This window comes from Amblyomma americanum, chromosome 2 (assembly GCF_052857255.1).
Source record: "Amblyomma americanum isolate KBUSLIRL-KWMA chromosome 2, ASM5285725v1, whole genome shotgun sequence".
Taxonomy (NCBI): Eukaryota; Metazoa; Arthropoda; class Arachnida; order Ixodida; family Ixodidae; genus Amblyomma; species Amblyomma americanum.
Genome location: NC_135498.1, coordinates 201,399,966 through 201,421,997, shown reverse-complemented (window position 1 = coordinate 201,421,997; position 22,032 = coordinate 201,399,966). Strand labels below are relative to the sequence as shown.

At 47.1% G+C, this 22,032-nt stretch overlaps 1 long non-coding RNA gene across 1 annotated transcript; it reads right to left on the bottom strand.

The window, feature by feature from the left end:
- Positions 1-258: 258 nt before the first annotated feature.
- On the bottom strand, positions 259-16,285 carry LOC144119405 (uncharacterized). Its single transcript, XR_013312354.1, has 3 exons — positions 15,986-16,285; positions 14,552-14,680; positions 259-410 (listed from the first exon to the last, which is right to left on the bottom strand). It is a non-coding gene; the product is annotated as an uncharacterized LOC144119405 (long non-coding RNA).
- Between the last annotated feature and the right edge of the window lie 5,747 nt (positions 16,286-22,032).

Here is a 22,032-nt window from a genome sequence, read left to right as displayed (position 1 = left end):
TTTAGACTTTCCACTATATTTTGTTTAGCAATGTGAAGCTCTTTGATATATTGCATTGTATCAGTTGACATTGTAGCCACCCACACATGTAATATGTGCTATGGACAATATCTCGGCTTTTCCTTTGCATTATGAATGCCCAGAACATGCGAAGAGCATTAAAAAAGGTCATTCACATTACACTGCATGCTCCGGCAAACAGTAATTGATGTGAATCAGCAAATGCGACTTGGTGCATACTTACAAACCATCAGACAATGCACTTTTACTCAGTCGCATAAACATCCAGAAATTGGAGTTCGAATATGAAACAAAAGTTGCAGGCTCCTAGTTCGTAGCTCCTGTCAAACTCGCAGTACGCACCCGTAAATGCATTTGCACTCTTGAAAGCATCAGCAACATGTCTTCTCCTGTAAAAAACAAAACAGCAAGAAAGCAAAAAGAAAAACTTGCAGTTTCTACAAATGATAGCATTGGTGCCTTGTACTAGTTTTGAAATTTAGCGCAGTGAAAGCTGTCAACACGGGATTGAAAAATGTTTTGGCACTTCAAAACACTAAAAGATTACTCAAGTTCTCCTTGCCAAATTGAGGTCATTCTCCCATGCCATATTTGTATAGCAGAATTCCATAATACTAGAAAACACCGCCTTCAAAATAAAAAGAATTCTTGACCTCATGATGTCACAAAGAAAAAAGAAGAAAAAGAACATGGCAAATGGATGTCAAACTGGTGCCTCAAGTTTGTTTTCGTAAGCAGTTATTTCTCCTTTACATATGTCTATTGTTCAGCTTTTCTGTGAATTCTTTTGCCTGTTTCCTGTTGACTTTACTTCATTGATTTTTTTACCTAGATAAAGAGAAAAGGGGACTGAGAGGGAAAGGCAGCCACATCTGCTTGGGTGGACATACTATAGAGCCATGGTTTCCACGAAGTCATAAAGCCAGCAGTGGTGAATCCTGTTCCGTCTGCCGGACCCTACAATGTCATGCTAGAATTTCCAAAGGGATCATCTTGAAGTTCATGAGAATCAGTTTATCCCACTGGCGCGGGATGAAGGGGGGGGGGGGGGGGGGTTGGACCCTTTTGAGAGGGTTTGCGGCTTTTTCCTTGAATTGTATGTGGCTATAGCCTACAATATGTTGAAATAAATTGACAGTGCTTTCTACGCGAAATATATGTGCATCAATAGAGATGCTCTTACGTTAGAAAGTGAAAAGGAATACTTTTGCATATATACATGCTGTCGTGGTGCAGGGGCTCAATCTTCAGGTAGAGTGTCCGAGCCTTCGGGCTGAGGAAATATGGAATTTGGATTTTTGGAAAACGAAAAACAAGCGGGTTTACTGGCACATTGAAGAAACTTATTTACATAATTTAGGAAAGAGCAAACACTCAAATATTAAAAGTTCACAGCGTTAAGCGACTTGATGAGCCTTGTTGTCAGGGCCCAGAGCAATCGTTCTCACTCAGGTAACCTGTTAAATATCCCAAGGTTCCGCACCTCCACAAGACGGCGGCCAGTTCAACACGTGGTGCAGATTGGAAGAATGACACATCACATAGCACGCGGAGGCACTAGTGGGAATGGGCGAGGAGGATTCGGGGGTCCACTGCTACCTCGCACAGTAGAGCGGCATGTCTCTATCGAAAACATGTGATTCGTGTGGATGCCGCAGTCACTTCTGCGGCCGGTCCTCTTCCCATGGGTCGGCTCCTGTCAGTCACAGCTAATAACTGCAAGGCACAGTCCCCTCTTCCCTCCATCGTCTTGTCCATCGTCGGTGGAGTCTCGCGGCGAACCAGACGAAGGGAAGGCCATCTCTCCCTTGCTTAAAAGTGTGGGAATGATTCCGCAGGTAGGTTCCCAGGTACATCCTTTTTCGCGGGGTCAACGAGGGGTCAATCGACGTGCCTGCAGCAGAGTTGTAACAGCTTCTTACCCCGCCAGACGATGATCAGCGGGTAGCAGTCACCGCTGCTGCCTGAAGGGACGACTTAATTGCTTGCAGAAGAACCAACATTTCTCCGTCTCTCTTAACATTGTCTTCTTTGACGTTGAACAGATTCTTTGAGGCTTCGCTGAAACTTCAACCACATGCTCAACCCAGCAGTCAGCTCCGCTCCAAGAAAGCCAGTTCAAAGAAGGAATACTACAATCTGGTTACAATAGATGTTGGAGAAAAGCCCACACTAAAAATTCTCATGACCCACGTATGCTGAGAAAACCAAACATACTACTACACATATTCACACGCATAAACGCACGAAATAAAGACTTAAGCAGCAATTTTAGATACCTGAAGAGCATCCCGGACCGTTTAGAAAGAACGGCTAAGTGCGTCCGCGTTTCCATTCAATTTGCCCTTCTTGTACTTTATGTCGAAATGATACTGCTGCAGAATCAAGCTCCACCTGAGAAGGCGGTTGTTCTTTTATGTCGCGGTTTGCAGCCTGGAAAGGGGACAATGGTCCGTTTCTACATAGAATTTGGCGCCTCCGAGATAGCATTGTAGTTTGTGGATAGCCCAAACCATGCAAGCTCACTATATTCCCGACACGCAGTACACCATCTCTCGAGAGCTCAGTTTTTGGCTCAGGTAGACAACGGGATGTTTGTTGCCGTCGTCATCCCTCTGGCAGAGAACGGCACCTAGTCTTCGATCACTCGCATCACACTCGACCGTGAATTCTCGGTCATAATCAGGAGCTCGCAAAACTGGGCGGCTAATCAGTACTGCATTCAAGTTTGAGAAGGACGCTTCCATCTTTTCGTCCAGACTACATTTGTCGGCTTTGTCCTGCGGAGAGCATCGGTCAGGGGACTTGCCAAAGCGGAATAATCACGGATATAGTGATTACAATATCCCATAAGCTCTAGGAATGCTTGAACGCCCGTCTCTGTAGACGGGGGAAGTAGGGCACCGCAAATGCTTCACAGCCATTTAGAACTCTGTCCATTAGGCCGGAAAAACAAAATGGAGCATTTCTCAGCCCGAAGCTCATCATTGTTGGTTGATACCTTCTAGTTGAAGTAACGAAAGCTGCATATCTACTGGCGTGCTCAGTTAGCGGTACTTCCCAGTACCCTCGAGTAAGGTGTAGTGAAGTTACATAGGCTGCTCGACTCAGCTGTTCCACTCCCTCATCGATATTGGGGATAGGGTACACTTGATCCTTGGTGACAGCATTTTACTTCCGGTGATCTTCTATAGGCATTGGCTCTATACCCTGAGCTTCCACCAAGATCATAGGCAAAGCGTGTTCGCTCTCGGAGTGCTTGACTACTCCTAATTCCAGCATGCTTTTTACCTCCCTATCAAGGATATCTTTCTTCCTTAGAGAGAGTCGATAGCACCTTGACCGCACTTGCTTCTCGAATGTTAGCTCAATATCATGTTCAATCATACCAGTTCTACCTGGCCTGTCTACGAAGCAGTAATCAATCTTTGCTATAAGTTCGCTGAGATCAGACAACTGAGATACTTTTAGTTCTCATCCCCGCCCAGTCCCCGTGGGGAGTTCCTGCGTACTGCTTTCCTCTCCGCTTAGACAGACAAGGTTGTCTTCCATTTCCTCTGGAAGGTTCAGCGTTAGATTTACCGTGGCCTCTCTCTGCACGTAAGACTTCATTAGGCTGCGATGGTAAATTCGCACTTCTTTACGCTTTCCCCAGGATTTCACCACGTAGTTGGTGTTGGAGAGCTTGGCAGTTACTTCAGCAGGCTCCTCCCACTGTACTTCGAGCCTATTCTTCCTTGAAGCTCTCAGCAACATTACCTTGTCACCAATACAAAACGTCCATTGATGGGCTGTCCGATCATAGTAGACCTTAGAACGAACCTGGGCTGACTTCAGGCTGGCCTCCACGAGTTTTTTATATGTAGACGATCTAGTAGACTCAACACGAACTCCACTACTGTCGGGTCCGCTCCGCGCCCTTGCCAGGCTTCGCGTACCATTCGTAGAGGTGAGCGCAGAGACCTTCCGTACACCAACTCGGCGGGGCTAAATCCGGTGGATTCATGCGGAACTGACCGCAAAGCGAAAAGTGCCGCAGGTAGGCATGCGTCCCAGTCGCGCTTGTTTTCATAGCACAATCCCATAAGCACGCGCTTTAGAACAGAATGTCACCTTTCTACGCTGTTGCTCTGCGGATGATGGATTGAGCTGTGCATTTTTTAAATACCGCACCGTTCAAGAAATGAGGCGGTGATGACATTAGTGAATACACTACCCTGATCACTTATCTCGAAAGGAAATCCAGCTCGGGCAAAGACTGATAACAGTGAATTCACAACAGTCTGTGACGTCACCTCGCGCAGCGCAACAGCCTCTGGAAACTTTGTGGCAGGCATGGTGAGGATATAACGACACCTTGACTCTGTCAAGGGAAGTGGCCCAACTATATCTGTCACCAAGCGGCGAAATGGCTCAGTAGTGATCGGTACTAAGATCATCGGCGCTTTCCACTTATCTCGCACCTTTCCGACCCGCTGACATGTGTTGCACGTCCTTACAAAACGCTCCATGTCCTTAAAACATCCAGACCAATAATCCTCTAGAAGCCTCTGCTTTGTTTTCCTGATTCCCAGGTGGCATGACTACGAATTGCCATGGTAAAGACGCAGTAAGTCTTGTCGGTACTTCTGGGGAACGACTAATTTTTCTCGCTCTACTCCACGAATATCCTTGTTGCATTTAGGTAGTTTTCTTGAAACTGCGGCTTCGGTTGTAAGCGTACCGAAAGGGCCCTCAATTACCACTGTAGCGATAGGCAAGCACACGCTTTGTTCTTCCACTACCGGTCGGATCTATACACATGTGCCTTTGTAATCGGGTGGTGACATATACTACAGATGGACAACATCCATCGTTGCAGCTGAGTTGCGTCCCGTTCACGGCCAGGCTATGCAAGGGAGGTTGCAACAGCTTCATGTTTTCATCGCAGCTACTGACGTACGAGAGCGCAACCTTTTCTTTTTGACATTTCACTGCTATGTGACCCATCTCATTGTATCTGTAGCAAGTGAGCGGCATTTCTAGCCTCAAACGCGACTTTTTCTTTCTGCGCTTAGACCACTTTTGCAGCCTTCTCATTGTCTTCCTTTCATTTAGGTTTATTGGAAGAAACTTTTCTTTTGTCTTTCTAGACTGTAGAGTTCCCAAAGTGCTTCTCGTGATGGTAATTCGCACTTCTCCCGAAATTACGGGGCCTATCAACTCTAGTGTTGGTTGTTAAACTGCTGGCGCGAAGCGTACTCCTCAATGAGTTTGGAAGTTTTTGTCGCAGACATTATATTGTCTCGGTCCTGTACCCAATTTCTTTCCTCTTCAGGGAGGTAGTTGTAAAACTGCTCCAACAAAATCTTCTCCACTAGAGCGTCCCGGTCACTATAGGGCTCGGTTTCCTTAAACCATTCGACCAAGTTTACTTGCAGCGTGTACAAAAAAAAATCGGGATGGCTCTTGTCCCTCGACTTCTTAGCTCCCCGAAATCACTGCGTTAACGCTTAGGCGCTAAGTCTACTTTCGTAGAATGCAAGCCTTGACCTTCTCGTGGTTGTCCGTGCCCTCGTTGCTGAGCCGCGCGACAACCTCCGATGCCTCGCAGGGCAGAACAGTCAAGTAGCCTTTAATACCAATTCTATCGACTGAAGGACAGTTTGTCGCACGTTCGTCGAAAATTTGCTAGATACAGACCGATATCCCCTATATGGCTGCATGTTCCTAGACATCTTGAACTCTGCCTCCTCGTTGAGAAGAGGTAACACTTGCTGGGGACAATTGCCCGACCTCTTGCTCAACTCCACTTCGAACTTACGGAGCTCTATCGCCCGATCGTGTTTTTTTGCTTTATTCTCTCTTTCACGCTCACGCCTTTTCTGCTGTCTGAGCTGCTCTTTCTTTTTTTATTTATGATGTTCCACGCCTCACTGAGCGCCTCATAATCTCCACCCAAATTAGTTCATGAATGAATAATCTTGGGTTTTCGCGCCAAACCCTTTGTATTGATCCCCAATTCATCATACAACAGCAACAGGTCCGGCTTCTGCAGCTTCTGTATGTCCACGATAGTTCTGAGTGTAGGCTATTTCCAAAACAACTATGCCAAAATATCAACGGTCGATGATTTAAGCACAGGTCTCCACCAGTTCTAAATTTTAACCGTCTTTTAGAATCTGGTCCACATCAGAGGAGAGCCAAGCCCTCACCCACACATGTGATCATGTCCTGAGAAAGCTGCTCTCTCGCTGGCTGACCGTTGTTGCCGCTTGTAGGTTCCCATCTCACCGCTGGTCACCAGTTGTGGTGCAGGGGCTCACTCGAACCCGGACGACTTCGGGTAGCGTGTCCGAGCCTTCGGTCTGAGGAAATATGAATTTTGATTTGAAGTTTGGGAAAACGAAAAATAAGGGGTTTACTGGCAGTTTCAAGAAACTTATAAACATAATTTAGAAAAGAGCAAACAGTCAAATGTTCATAGCGTCGAGCCACTGGATGAGCCTTGTCGTCAGGGCCAGATATATCGTTCTCACTCAGGTCGCCGGTTAAATATCCCAAGGCTCCACCCCTCCACCAGTCGGCGGCCAATTCAACACGTGGCACAGATCGGTAGAATGACGTAGAACATAGCACGCGGAGGCACTCGTGGTAACGGGTGAGGAGGATTCGGGGGTCCGCTGCTACCTCGCACAGTAGAGCGGCACGTCTCTGTCAAAAACATGTGATTCGTGCTGGTGCCGCGGTCACTCCTGCGGCTGGCCGTAGGTCGGCTCCTGTCAGTCACACCTAATCACTGGAAAGCATCGTCCCCTCTTTCCTCTGTCGTCTTGTCGATCGTCAATCACGTCTCGCGGCAAAGCAGACAAAGAGAAGGCCATCTCCCCCCCCCCCCCCCTTCATAAGAGCTGCGGAGATTCCGCAGTTAGCTTAGCAGAGACATCCTTTTTTTCTTTTTTTGGTTTGAATAACGCGCTACACACTAACAAAACGACACCGGAACGAAGGCCACAGGACAAGTGCGCACTAACAACTAAAATTTATTCTGGTACGAGGGTACATAAATACATTCCACGAACATGCTGAAACAATCAATTCATTGCCAACGGCTGTGTCGCACGCTCCTTCGTTTTTTGATTAGATGCACCTCCTCATTTGATAACAACACCGAGGGTGTGCTTACGCACTCTTCTCCGGCCTTCAATATCTCAAAGGCTTCTTTTATTTCCCTTTCTTTCTTTTCCTTTGCCCGACCTAAAATTGCTGTCTGATCAAAGTACGGTGAACATTTGTGATTTGCGCAATGGGGGGCGAGATTTCCAGGATTCGTTATTTTTCCCAAGTTATTACTGTGCTCTTTCAACCTGGTGTTTAGACATCTGCCTGATTGACCTATGTAGCTCATGCCACATGACAGGGGAATTTTGTACACTAAACCGGTGGCACATTCTACGAACTTTTCTTGGTGTGCGATACCACAAGTGTTAGCCAATTTTTTCTTCGACTTATTCATTTCGTGGCAAAGGCTCACTAATTTTCTGGGCGCGGTAAAGACCACGGGAACACCATATCTGTCTGCTACTTTCTTTAAGCCGAGTGAAACATTATGTACATAAGGGATGACAACAACACCAGCACCCTGTTCTGCATGCTTTTTCTGCTGTATTTTTCTCTTCAGTAGCTTTTGTAGATTCTTTTCAGCCACTGACGTAATTAGCGCGTCAGGGTACCCACTCATCCTTAGCCTACCAATTTGCCACTTGATGCTACGCTCTACCTGACGGGAACATGATTTCTTAAGACACTGCGCCAAACTGTTACTTGCTACACTTCTTTTCACCAATTTAGAGTGCGCGGAATGATAACTTAAGAAGCTTTTTCCCGTTTTCGTCAGGTACGTCCAACACGTGTGCTTGCCACCTTCTTTTATCTCTATGTCCAAGAATCTAATCACAGAGTTCTGTGGCAGCTCAAATGTGAATTCCAGCCCGGCGAAAACCTCTCGGAAAACATCTAATATGCTGCTTACTGACAATCGGTTCGCAATCGCAAAAGGGAAACAAAGCAGAAAATCATCAACAAAACGAAATGCCAAATTCCCTTTCTAGGCCGGGATGACCGGGCCACAAACCAAGAACCTGGCTCAGGGTGAGATGACCCGGGCCTACTCCGCCGGTACACCACAACATCGACGGTTTTTGCACTGGTCCTACTACGGACCCCTTAATTTGGCGTCCCGCAATGACCATTGCAGCCGCGCGGTCAGCCTTCAGGCTGCTTACCCGAGGACATCGATTCCAAGGAGCCCTTCTGCTGTGAACCCCGCGCCGACCTGGCCTCTCCGTGGCCAGAAACCAACGCGTCGGTCGTCAGCCGCGCACGCCCCCGCGTGCAGAGGCTGGATGCATGTATTTCAAAACCTTTTTGCTTTTTACATGCCTTCCATGCCGGATTTCATGGGCCTAGCCTTATGAAATAACAAGGCCTGCCTCCGCTAAGCATCGGACCTCACAGGCTCGCCTGGCCCTCATAGTCGCCTGGGAGTCGCTGCCACTCCAATGGGGTTTTGCATCCCCAGAGGATGGGCCCTGGCTAACCCATCCCCACAGCTGGTGTTGCACCGGAACAAAGCCTAGTAGCCGAAACTAAACCGGCCCGTATCCGGTGGCGGGGGGGGGGGGGGGGAGGGGGGGGGGTGCACGAGCAGGCCGCACAGTCGGATGCCCCCCCCCCTCCCCTCCTAGAGTTGGCGCTGCTCCTACCTAAGCGTCCAATCAATGAGTGTTGCTGGGTATTGAACTGCTCTAAGAGCCGCACTACCGCAGCCGCCCAAGGCTACATTAACCATATCGAGTAGTGAAACATACCCCCGGCGCGGCAGCTAACAAAGAAAAAGGCGTTTCAACAACTATGAATGGAGGCGAAGGGCCCAGAGGAGGCCACCCCGATGACGCAGGCATGGTAACTGCGGCCGGGTCGCGTCCAGGGCTCTGCCTATACCCACCGATCCCAAGGCACATTTTTTAATTTTTATTTTCATTTTTTAATTTTTTTTAATTTTCATTATTATTATTATTACTATACTATAGTTTTTGCTCCTTTTTTATGCCATTAAGGGAGGAGAGGCGGACTGTGGAAGGATGGCGCAAAAGCAGCGCTAATAACATTCATGCGGATTTTACAAAGTAGATTACATACCATTATTACGAGACATGTTCGAACAAAGGAGATAACAAATTGGATATATCGCCATTCAGTTTTAGTCATGGGTTTATAGGTATATACTGGTAGTAAACTTAGGTAGATACAATATATTTAACTATACTAAGTAAATGTTTTAAAGATAGGTGAAGCGAGATCTTGTGAGGGAAAGGGGAGGAATTGGGGAATACCTTCGCTAACGACAATAATAAAAGACTGCAGACCAAATTGAGGTCACAGTGGCTTGGCCCTCATGAAGAGCTTAACAGCTACCAACCCACAGGAACTAGTCAAATCATAAACAGCTGCTTCGGGATGGGACTTTAGTTTCGAGGGACAGAGCGGGTACGCTCGCAATTGGGGGATTCACCTCTCATTAGAAAGCCGGACCTAAGGAGGGAATTTTTTCTTCGCTTCAGGGGGGTCGGGCGGAACTAATCTATCTTCAGAATATTCCAGCAGGTCCAGTGTGAATATAAGAGTCCAACAGACTGCTGGTAGAGTCACCAAGCCTGGAAGACCAGGGGTCATGGTTCAAAGATCACATCACATCACTTTATTTTCCTTAAAGACGCGTTTCGGGGTGTTACATAAGGGGTGGGGTTTACAAGATGCAGGCGATCACAGAAGTCGAAAATGTGGATGGACAGGTTATGGCAGTGACATGGTGGGGGAGGCCGTTCCAGTCAGTTGCTGTTCGTGAAAAAAATGAGTTCATGAAGGTAGTAGTACGGGCTCGTGCACGCAAAACTTGAAGAGGGTGACCGATGCGATGGGATCTGCGTGGTGGGGGGTGCGCAGATGTATGGTTCTTGTCTTAGGGGCGAATAAAAAAACTTGTGATACAAAACAAGACTGGCAATGCGACGGCGAGCAGAAAGATCACACAAACCTGATTGTAATTTTAGAGATGATATGCTAACGTCGTATGAGTATGAAGAGTGAATAAATCTGGTAGCTCGGTTTTGTACAGCTTCGATGGCATTTGTTAAATATGCTTGATGAGGGTTCCAGATGGGCGATGCGTATTCCAGTTTAGTTCTGATAAGAGAGATGTATGCTTGTAGTCTGACGTGTTGAGGGGCTTCCCTCAGGTGACCTTTTAAGAAGCCAGAGGTGACTGGGAGCGGGTTGGAGGATTGGTTATTAATGTAGACAGACTGGGAGCGATGCGTGAGGAATTCGTTAATCCACGCGATGATGTTTGGATGTAGGTTTAACTGGGAAAGTTTAAGAAGCAAGCGTTGATGAGGTACTTTATCGAATGCCTTAGCGAAGTCTAAGAAAATGGCGTCAGTTTGCAGATTAATATCAAGGTTGGCGTGAATGTCATGAAGAAAAATGGCTAGTTGAGTCTCGCACGAAAAACCCTTACGAAAGCCATGCTGTGACGGATGAAAGAAGTTATTGAAATCTAAGAATTGCATGATTTGGGAGTAAATGACGTGTTCCATGATTTTTCAGGGAATACTTGTTAATGAAATGGGCCGTTATATAGAGGTGAATCAATATTACCTGTTTTGTGCACGAGAACGACCTTCCCCACTTTCCAGTCGTCTGGAATTGTTCCTTCGGAGAGTGATTGCGAAAACAATAAACAGAAAATACTGGAACAGGCTGGGTTAGCGTTTTTCAAAATTTTTGGATTGATGTCATCTATGCCGGCGGAAGATGAATGTTTTATTTTATATATTATGCACGAAATTCCACTACTGCTGAAAGTTATGGCGTCCATGGCTGTAGAATAATAAGTGGTAATGTAAAACATGGTGCTTGGGATTCGTCGGTGAAAACAGATGAAAATGCAGAGTTAAAGATGTCTGCACAGTCGGAATCAGCCACGATTTCACCAGCATTGTTAGTGAGGGTGATAGCGCGCGATTCCTTCGGGTTTATCACCTTCCAGAATTTCTTGGGGTTATCAACTATCATTTTTGGTAGTACTACTTCGAAAAATGAACGCTTACCACTTCCAATCTCGGCCAAGTATGCGTTCTCAGCTTCATAATATTTTTCCCATGCGTGGGGGTTTGCTTGGCGTTTCGCTGTACGAAATGCGCGCTTTTTCTTGTTTTCGAGCCTTTTCAGTGTCTTTGTGAACCAGGGTTTCTGATTACTCTTTCGTAAACTGCATGACGGAATATATTTATTTGTTCGATAACTTTATGTTTGAAAAGGGTCCAGTTCTCATTAACACTTCTGGAAAGATAGGACGTTTCAAAGACCGACAGAAAGTTCGTTATTTCAGAGTTGACTGCTTCATAGTTTCCCTTATCGTAGAGCCTAATAGTTTTCTGGGAAGTTTGTCTTAATTCAGGTGAGAAGTTAAAGGTGGCATGGATTACTTTATGGTCGCTGGTTTCTCGGAGGCCTGTAATGAAATTAAGACTGTCTGGATGAGTGGTCAATGTGAGATCCAGAGTGTTCACTGCTTCCCCTGCGACGCGTGTCGGTTCCGATACAACTTGGGTCAAGTTAAAATTAAGGCAAACGTCAATGAAGTCATTCGGCTCTTCTTGACTAACTATGGGCTGAGGTTGGTTACTCCAGTCGATATTGGGGTAATTGAAGTCCCCAAATAGTAGGATGTGTGCTTTAGGGTGCTTTGATACTAGTTTGTTCAGAACATTGTGAAGCTTGCGGGGAAAGTCGGGACTTTTGCGAGGCGGCCTATAACACACACCAATTAATAACGTCAGAGGTGAGGCGCGGCACATAATCCACAGCATTTCTATGTCTGACGCGATATCAATGGCAGAACAAGACAATTGTTCGCTGACTGCAATTAGGGCTCCTCCCCCACGAGAATACTTGCGATCAGCGCGAAAAAGATTAAAGTTGGGCAGGTCAAACAGAATTTCTGAGTCAGTGATATCGCTGTTCAGCCACGTTTCGGTCAATATAAGTAGATTGCTGCCTGACGAAGTTACAAGGTTCGATACGATATCGCGTTTCGGCAGGAAGCTGCGAACGTTAGTAAAGATTACTGATAGTGAAACGTTGGCGCATGGCGTAGGTGGGGGATGAATTGAGGGTGATGATCGGCAAGGATGAGCTGATTGCTAGGGTATTTCTCTTACAGATTCTAAAAGTTCATCGAAAACGTTACGTTTGGGGCCAATATGCAAAGTTTTAAATCTCAGGGAAAAAGGCACGGACTTCGCCCTGGCAAAAGCGACAAGATGTTTCCGGCAGTTTTGAACGCGGCGCGAAAAGTGTTCACCTACGCTGTAGTCTGTACCTTTGAATTTAGAACCTTTAGAAAGAATTGATTCTTTAGTTTTAAAGGATGTAAACCTAACGATAATTGGGCGTTTCCTGTCCTTAGAGTGTCGTCCGAGGCGATGGGCGCGTTCAATGTCGTTAGGGCTCAACTGGGTGTCCAGGTGGTCAGAGCAGTGGCGAATGATCAAGTCTTCTGTAAGCGAATACGATTCGGTGGGGTTGGTATCGGGTAAACCATAGAAAAGTAGGTTATTGCGCCGAGAGCGATTCTCTGCGTCATCTAGACGAGCTTCCAGCACACCAACTAAACGAAACGTTGCAGCCGAAGTGGCCTGAATCCCCTCCAGATCATTGCGGAGTGTAGACAGACTTTCGAAGTGAGTTTCTAAGGCGCTGAGACGCGTAGTTAGATTAGTCATTTTCAGGTCTATTGAGAGCAGTTGGCCCTTAAGCTCTTGCACTTCCTTAACCAATTCTGTCTGGCCAGTAGACATCTTTTTTAGTTCGCTAAGGATTACGTCTAGCTTGTCGGGGCCGGGGTTGCTCTCAATGTCACCGCACATCAGTAATAGGGACCAAACAACATGAAAGCACTCGATACAGGTAGCAAGGCAACACTGGAGATCTCGACGGAGCCACTGTCTCTCATCGCAAAAGATGTCAAATTCTTGTATATATTGGAACAAGACGCAGGAATTCAAGAAGTAGGAACCTTACAAAAATACCGAATCTAATTTTTGTATAATTAAGCCTCTTCAAGAAAGAAGATTTTTCTAGACTTTATATAAGAGTTTTATCTATATATTCATATTTGTATCACAAATAAACCCCCCGCTGATCGGGCCCGCTGCCTTGGCTGCCGTTTTGTTTGTGGTAGAGGACTCTTTTCTTTTTTTCCTTTTTTTATATATCTAAATTTAGTTTGGCTTTGGCCCAGTTTTATTTATTTTACTATTGGTTTAAGCCTGTTATACTTGTGGCGCAGGCAGAGGCTTTTTTAAATTTTTTTTATGCCTCACCATAATTTAAGTTGTATATGCAAAAAGTATGGTGGGGCAACCAGAAAAAGAAAGTAAACCAATATGCCCCTGCCTGTGCATGTGGTATATGCAAAAAGTATGGTGGGGCAGCCAGAAAAAGAATGTAAACCAATATGCCCCTGCCTGTGCCACTAAGTATAACAGGCTAAGTGGTATATGCATAAATTATGGTGAGGCATAAAAAAAAAAGAAAAAAAAGAGCCTCTGCCTGCGCCACAAGTATAACAGGAAGTCGTACGACACCACCAGCAGCGGTGTACAATAAAAGGTTACGTCGAAATATCGATACGAAAGTCTAGAAAAATTGCCGCCACATGCACGTGCGCCAGTGGGGTGCGTTCCCGCTCTTCGCGCTCCTGGTCACACTAGTTCGAGTGTAATTTTTTACATCACTTCTGGTTTTGTTGAAGCCATATAAGAGCTCTGCTTCTAGCCCTGGAGTCATATTTTTGCAAAGCAAAGTATTGCAGCAATCAGGCAGTGCCTGAGTCTTACCAAGCATTCAGATTAGAGGTTGCTTTTACTGCTATCTAGAGGTAAACGTCGGCAATGGCAGTTCCTGTCTCTGCCTTCGAAGGTTTTAAATAAAATTATTGTATAGTCGCTGTTACTACCTTCAGAGGTAGTAAATGCTAGTAAGGGTAGTTCCTTTTGCTACCTCTCAGAGGTAGTAACTGTTACTACGTTGCAGTGTTACTACCTACAGTTACTACCTAGGTAGTAACTTATTTGGCAAGCAGTTACTACCCTGAAAGTTTGTTACTACAACTACCTTTTTGTTTAGAGTGCATAGTCATGACAGCCAGTACTATTTAATTGCTATGATGGCAATAGTGTGGTAGGTGAGCGAACTAGGAGTCCATTGCAGAATGCAGAAATTCAAGTTTATGAGATACCAAAAAAGGAATGGGAAAATTAGTTTAGCGCAGTAACGTTCTGTAGTGCTCTTTAATTTTGCGGCGCCTATCATACACTTACAAATTTTCCCGAATTCCATGGTACCAGCTTCTTTTTATGCTGTATTTTTCTTCATAATGCAGTAACAGCCACCTGACAAGCTGTAGTTCTAAATGCACACCTACCTGGAATATTTTAAATTTGCGGAAGAAAATTTTCACGACTCCTCCTGTGATGAATTAAATGAGGTTGTTCCTCACCATACCCCCATGCAAGCCATCCATGTTCGGGTAGGGGGAAATCTTTGCCATCATCTGCATTGAAAAGAAAAAATAATAAATTAAAGAAAACAGGGAAATGCAACAATATTCTTTTAATACTGCAACATTAGCGAATGACACTGATGCAGATTTGCGTGGTCCACTGGGTTTATTAAAGGTGCTTTTTCCTTTCAAAATGCATTTTCGGAAGTTGAGCAATACTACTTCTGCGTAAAAAAAAAAAAGATTGGAGAGGAAAGTTGTTAGCTGTAGAGTTATTTTTCTAGCAACACTGACACTGCACCCTAACAGATGGGCCAAACTATTTTTATGTGGGTAATAAATTAAATAAAAAGATGAAAAATCAGCCCTGTAGGTCTCCATTGAAAATAAAAAAAATATGTATAGCAGCCTGGAACACTGCAGTCAAAGTAAAATTAAATTGCATTTCTCGAAAGCACGCGATGTGTGATCGGTCGTAACCTGAAATAATGTATTATTTCATTTTGTTTTTGTAGACCGCCTTTTGCGCCTTCTCTAAATGCACAAAATTATCATCCCTTACTCATGCATTGGTGTTATGGTGCTTGCATTGAGCAGTAATCAATTCTAACATAGCCTGCTGCAAACAGTTCTCAATGGTGACGCTCAGTAAGCGACTTTCATACCTGTAAAAACAATGGGAAGCTGCTAAGGAAAACAAACTAAATTTACTGAGCACCGGACAAACATCATCACTTGGAATATTCGGCGGATGCGGCCTCAAAACACACGGTGGATACGCCAAGTCAGGAATAGGCCGATATTGAAATTTGACATGTTCATTAAAATTATTGTCCGGGAACTGCGCAGAAAATTAGAGTCTCATGAAAATTGTACTGTAACAGAAGGTTTTCAGAGACATACAAGTACGTTGGCAAAGCCTTAAATAAAAAAATAACGTAACAGCCACAAAGCAGGCGCAGATGACTGAAAATGCCACACAGCTCGCACACATAACACTACAAAGCTCTCTGACACAAGACTACTTCCATTGCCTCGTACCTTATTAATGGCAGACTCCGCGTAGCACATTATGCAACGCCAAACAGACCGAACGGCGGAAAAGGCCGACGGCTACCGGCATGGCAAGACCGTGTCGTCGCATGCCGAGGGTGGGGAGGGGCTAGCGGGGCGCCGACGGCAAGCGGTGCCGGTAAACGAGTCCGCAGCACGGAGCAATGGCAGGGACGTTGTTTATGAGAAAGAACAGCGGCGCCGGTACTGGCGGCGCGACGCCGCCATTAGGGAATAAGATTCATGCACATGCTTTTTAGGCCCTGCACTGACGAACGAGTAACGAAACCAAAAGCTGCTCACTTTTTCTCCTGGAACTGTGAAATACAGGCCATAACGCATTTCTACATCAAAACTCATCTGAAACTTGTCGCACTCAAATTGCATTTCAACACATGGCAGAGTGCAGCATTGGCGGCGGCTCTCAAGCTCCGCAGTTTGTGCTCGTTTGCATTCAACTTGCTTCGCGCCCAGCGTTGCGAACAGGCACGTCGTCGATGTCATTTGGCGGCATTTGTTGAGACAGGGCAGTATCCACGCTAGCAGCACGGGGGAACACACACAATCTTTCTCAGCGGCTACACGTGCAGCTTTCAGTGTGCGCGAACTTCGCACAACCGGATATGGATGCGGATGAGTCTATTTTGTTGAAAATGAAAGCCATGCCTAGATGCCGCAGTGTTTACAAAAACTTTTTTACATGAATTCTTGACTAATTACAAATTATATTTTGAATCTCGATTTTTAAACATTCTTTTTGATGTATAATTTCACTATGAGCACGAGCCGGCAAGGCCGGCAACAAAGAAGTCGAAACTGCGGCGCTTCTAACTCATCTCTTATGAGCATGCGCAGACGCGGTTGGGCCAAACCATGGCCTCCGAGATTATCCTCACGCTCTCGCGCGTGTAATCTTGGAGGCTTTGGCCACCCTCTCCTGACGGTGAGGGTGTTAGCGAGTTTGGCGCTCGACGAGGCAGGGATACAGCGGAGAGAGAGAAAGCTCTGGAGTCATTTGCCTCTGCCATTGCAGAAAACACGCCGGGAAGCAATGCGCCTTTGTCCACTAATATCCTGCCCATGCGTGCCCTTAAGTCGGTGGTTAAAGTGCAGTGCTGACAATGCACTGCACGACCGGAGTGTTTATGGGGCGGCACGCTCACCTGCTTTGTTAGACGGAGCCAACACTGCTCTTTACTAAAGCAATATCCCAAGGGGAAATTGTAATGCATTTATAATATCCACTCCCCTAGCCATTTCTTTTCCGCAGGAAAAAAATCTGTAGTAACGGCTGGCGGCTACCAGAGGGGCGCGCTGCTTGAAAAGGGCCCACTGACCTACCAGACACAATACCACTGTGAATCGGAAGCGAAAGAAAATCGCGAAAGCAAGAAAGGAAGAGTATACATTTCTTCGCGTAGGCAGCAGTCGTGCTGAATGTCTACCTCTATCAGTCGTGCTACACGGCGCACTCATTTTTGGTTTCATTTCTCATTTTCTTTCGAGGGGACCCGCTTTCACCCTCGCGTTGCACTGGGAGGCGTACCACCAGCGCGAGGTACAGCAAAAAGGAACTTTAGAAAATAAATAATTGCAACTTTGGAACGTCTTAGGTAGGGGCTGTTGCAGCAGTGCGAATATCTGTGTCGCATAACATTGTGTTGTTTTGCTTGCTAGTAAGATGGGGACGTGCTGCAAAGTTTGACAGGCGACCACCACAATGTGATGAAACAAACGTGCGACAGGACCAATTATCGGCCGCCTCGCCTCCGCTTGCGCTTCGCATTTTCTGTGCCTTGCTTTCAGTTCTGCTGCTCGCACAGCTGTATTTTCGAATCTTGTCTGCATCGCTTACTCTTCGGCCGCTCGCACCGCTGAGTCCTGAAAGGATCGAGGTAGCCATAGCAGGTCCCTGTATGTATGATTGCGTCCATGCCGCCAAACAGCGAACAGCCAAACACGTTGGTTATTGCCCGCAAACGTTTGTTGACGCAGTCGAGCATGTAGGCGGACATCATGCTGACCTTGTAAATTACTCATTTCACGTGATGGAACGCATACCTAAATGTGTTTTGGTCACTGGTGCTTAGGCCATGGTCCTGCGCCATGGTCAGCTTGAACACAGAGACTACGGTCACGGATTGTTGCGTTGACATTCGGCCCACTACTGGTCGTCCACAGTTTGTAGTGCCTGTTGTAGGCACTCAGTGACCAACCGAAGGACAAACGTCGTCCCACACAGGGCGACACCATTGAGGAACACATTGTTGAAGGCAACTATAATGTAATATACACAGTGTCAGATCGGGAGCATTGCCTCTATGCCCTGGTCTCCGCTCTCGGGCGAACGCTAACTTGGGCAATCGAATTAAAATCGAAGGCCGTAAACCAGACCGAACACGGCGTAGAGTATACACTTCTCCTGTACTTGCGTTTGTTCAGAGGCAGTTAAGGGAAGCAGGGGAGGTCACTGACAGTGACAGTGGTGCTTGTCGTCATCACTGTATCAAACGCTACGGGAAGCGATCACTGGTCCTGCCCCGAGGTTAATCGACTATTGCAATTCTCGTTTTACACCCTTGCAACCCAACGATCTCTAGGGGTTCAACTAAGAAAAACTACCCATTGAACATCCTGGATCTTAAAGCGGGATGCAAAATGGGTGTTACTTTATGGAAACATCCTTTTTACGAAAATCGTGGGTGCTGGAATGGTGATCAGAGGGCATTCTGCCCTTAAGGGTGCAAAGCGGTTTACAGTGCTGCAGTGTACCCATCGCTATCTTTTTCTCTTTCACGATTACCGGGCGTTCTGCGGCACATACCTGATTGATTTTTGGTTTTGCAGAGCTTAACGTCCTAAAGCTACTCATGCTATGAGGGATGCCGCAGTGAAGGACTCTGGAAATTTCGGCCACCTGGGGTTCTTTTACGCGCACTGACATCGAGAAGTACAGGGGCCTCTAGCATTTCGGCAGGACCGAACCCATGTCTTTCGGGTCAGCAGCCGAGCGCCATAACCACTCATCCACCGCGGTGGCATTTAGTGTGATCTGTAATGGACACTGTTTTTATTGAAGTTTGCAAAGTTCTGCAAAGAAATGGAAGAAAAAACTCCGTGATTAAGCATGCCGTCCCTGCACAAAAATTATTTCGCCTCTCACGAACATCTGTCCCGGCCAAATTAACACAAAACAAATGCACGCGCTGCGTGTACCTGTGCACGCACTTTTGCTTTCTAGCTGTCGCTCGTATTCGGTCTCCGTTAACAATCACATTGTGCCTGCATTGTCGAGTCAGTTTCTAAGGCACACGCTAAAATAAAGACAGGGCGTGCTGCGAGAACGGCTTTGGAGGTATCAGGGATTGTGAAGCTAGGATCCAATCATGATGAAACGAAATTCACACATGGAGCGCATGGGTTGCGGCACAATCGGCGCAGCCTATGACCGCGCTAGTCGGAGGTTCCTAGAGCCGCTTTGCCGTTTAGTTTCGACAGTCAAAGGAAATGGCAATTCGACACGAATCATCAGCTAGCGCATGTTTATTTTGCGTCCATCGAAGCACGGCCTCTAAGATTACTGTGCGACGCAGCAGTTCGCCCTGCTCTACCAGCGCCTGCGACGTAGTCAAAGAATACGGACTATTTGGAGAAGAGGGACGGAGTGCCTGCTCTTTGGTAAGAAATGCAAATAAAAATAAAGTAAATGCTAGCGCTTAGATGGAGGAAATAGTTTGCGTTTTCTGCTGTTGTCCTAACCGCTGTTGTGTTTGCAAATCTATCCCTGCGAACCGGCAACTACGTACAAATAACGTTGATGCCGCCGTGGAATCTGATGTCACGCGCCTGGCGCTGCTCAAGTTGAAAGGCAGGCTAACACCGCGAGCGACTTTGGGGCCGCGGCGCCGAGAGAAGAAGACGACGCGCCCAATTGCGTCACCGTCGCTATAGCAAGGCTGCGCATGCGCAGGGAGCAGCGGGGTGAGATGAAGTAATGAAAGCCTCACCCGGAAGAAAAGTGTGGAGGATATCACGTAGTTCTAAGGCGAAAGCCTTTAAGTGCTCATACTCGCGGTGATGGTGTTCCTCCGGCTCATCTTGGCGCAGTGCCAGCCGCTACCCTGCCCATAACCGGCGCGCATCCTCCTCGCACCCCCAGCAGCAGGTGGCGCATGCGCATGTGCGCATAGCAACAGTGATGTCAGTCGCGCCGCTGGCCCCAGTGTCAGCGGTGGCGCGCGGCGCACGCACAGTTGTGTATAATAATAATAATAAACCTTCGCTAACTCTTTTTTTCCGAAAACTGTCCGTGAGTGGAACCGGCTTCCGGCCAGCATTGTAGAATGCCCTACTACTGAAGCATTTATGAATGCTGTCAGAATGCGGTCAGATAGTAATTGATGATTACGGAGTGTTCTTGAGATTTTTTTGGGGGGTTTCTGCACGCAACTTTCCTTCATCTATTTTTGCTTGTGAGTGCATCTCATTTGTTGAAGGCAGCGTGTTTTGCCTTGATTCGTTTTGCGCATGTCACTTATGTTTTTTTTCTTCTCCCGCTCCTGCTTACAGCCTCACCTAGAGGCTAGCAGTACTGTGTAAATAAATAAATAAATAAATAATTTTTTTTATTTTCTTATTCCAATACAAATGCGCTCCTGCCAAAGCCTTAGAAGGCTTGAGTGGCAGCGCCCAGCAGCAGACGGCACAAAACTCATGCACCGAGCACACAAAAACAAAAAGGGGCAGTAACAGTACAGCAACAGGCAGTCGAGGTGACACAGTAATCAGGAAGGCTTTCGCCATGTACGGTTTAGGCCCACAGAGTGTCCCCGTAGTTTTTTTCCATCGGGAGGCCATCTTGTACGGGCGCAGCTTAGTAACCGCGTCATAGTTGCTGCTTACAAATCGGGTGTCAACAGAGGGCCGCGGCGTACCATTTGCGGTGCTTTGCGTACCGCAAATGGTACGCCGGTACCACTACTTTTGTACCGCAATTTACCTACTTCCTCAGCTGCTCGAGTTTCTGTTTTTGGTCGTGCTCGCAGGCTGACGTTGGCGCCATTCACTCATATCTTGAGTGCAAAACTCACGTTGTTGCGTGCATTGATTTGAAAGTGCTCGGCGAACACCATCGCACGAGCATTTCGTCTAATGCGACACTGCTCGGAGCAGTCGGGAGAACGCCGCTGCTCCCTCAGGGGCATTCGCGCTGTGCGTTCACTAGTGATTAAATACGGCATGTTCTACGGAGCGGTTGCCGGCGTATTGCGCGAACGTTTCGTGTCTTGTGCGTGCGGTGTGCATGAGCCATTTGCGTTTCTTTTTCATCGGCTTTTCCATCGGCAGTGAGGGCACGGCGCGACCGCCACGGACGCTGCAATGAATCATTTTCTGCTATTTGCACAGGTTCGTTCCAATCACAGTATGTATTGCATTCGTGAAAGACTACTGAGCGTCGTTGTCTTGCCGTAAAAGAGTATATGTCTGGGCTAGTCGGTACATTTCGCAGAGGAAGGTACAGCGCAAAAAAGACACGACGAAAGGAACGGACAGACACCATTCCCGGCAAAATGCATTCTGATGCTTGATGAAGCACGGAGCGTTAAGGACCCCGTGTCATTTTCGGCGGCGTTGGCCATGAGGGAAAAATCCCAGAAGGATAAAGATATAAAACTGAGTAGGAGATCGCCGCTAGGGGCCCGAGTGAGCGGACGCGTCTCGCATCGACTACACCAATTTCTGGCTCCTCTGCCCAGCTAAAACTTCCCAAGGACCGATCAAGACCCTCAACAGATCCAGGAAGGTACACGGGCCCTAACCGTTATCATCTTTTGGATGTGCCCGAGGATTCACAAGAACTGGGAAGTGAAAACGTTTCCGCCTGCTGTGCCGCTGTGCTAAGCCTCGCCTCATCGAGGCGAGCCTCGCCGGCGCGCTGCCCTCCTCACCGGCAGTGCACCTACCCCCCCCAGCCATGGAGGTGCAAGCGCAGAGGGAAGACCTTCGGCCCAGTGAGTGGACCCCGATACTCCGCGCGTACAAGGGTGAAATCTCAAGCGCGGAAACGCTGGCCATATCCCATCAAGCAGCGTCTGTTCCATCTAAGCCTACGGCGTCCACGTCCGCTACCCCTGTGACTTTCAAGCCTACATACAGGCCTCAACAAGAACAGCTGCGCGTGACGCACGAAGTCGCACACTGAAGCAAACAACTTGCTTCACTCCCTCCCGGCACTATACGGGTCGTTTACCGACCAAGAGGAGGCCTCGCTTTGAAAGGCACCATGGCGCAGCCACTCCTGCAAGCCCTGCAAGTCAGCGCTGATCGGCCGTGACCTCGGGGATATTCAC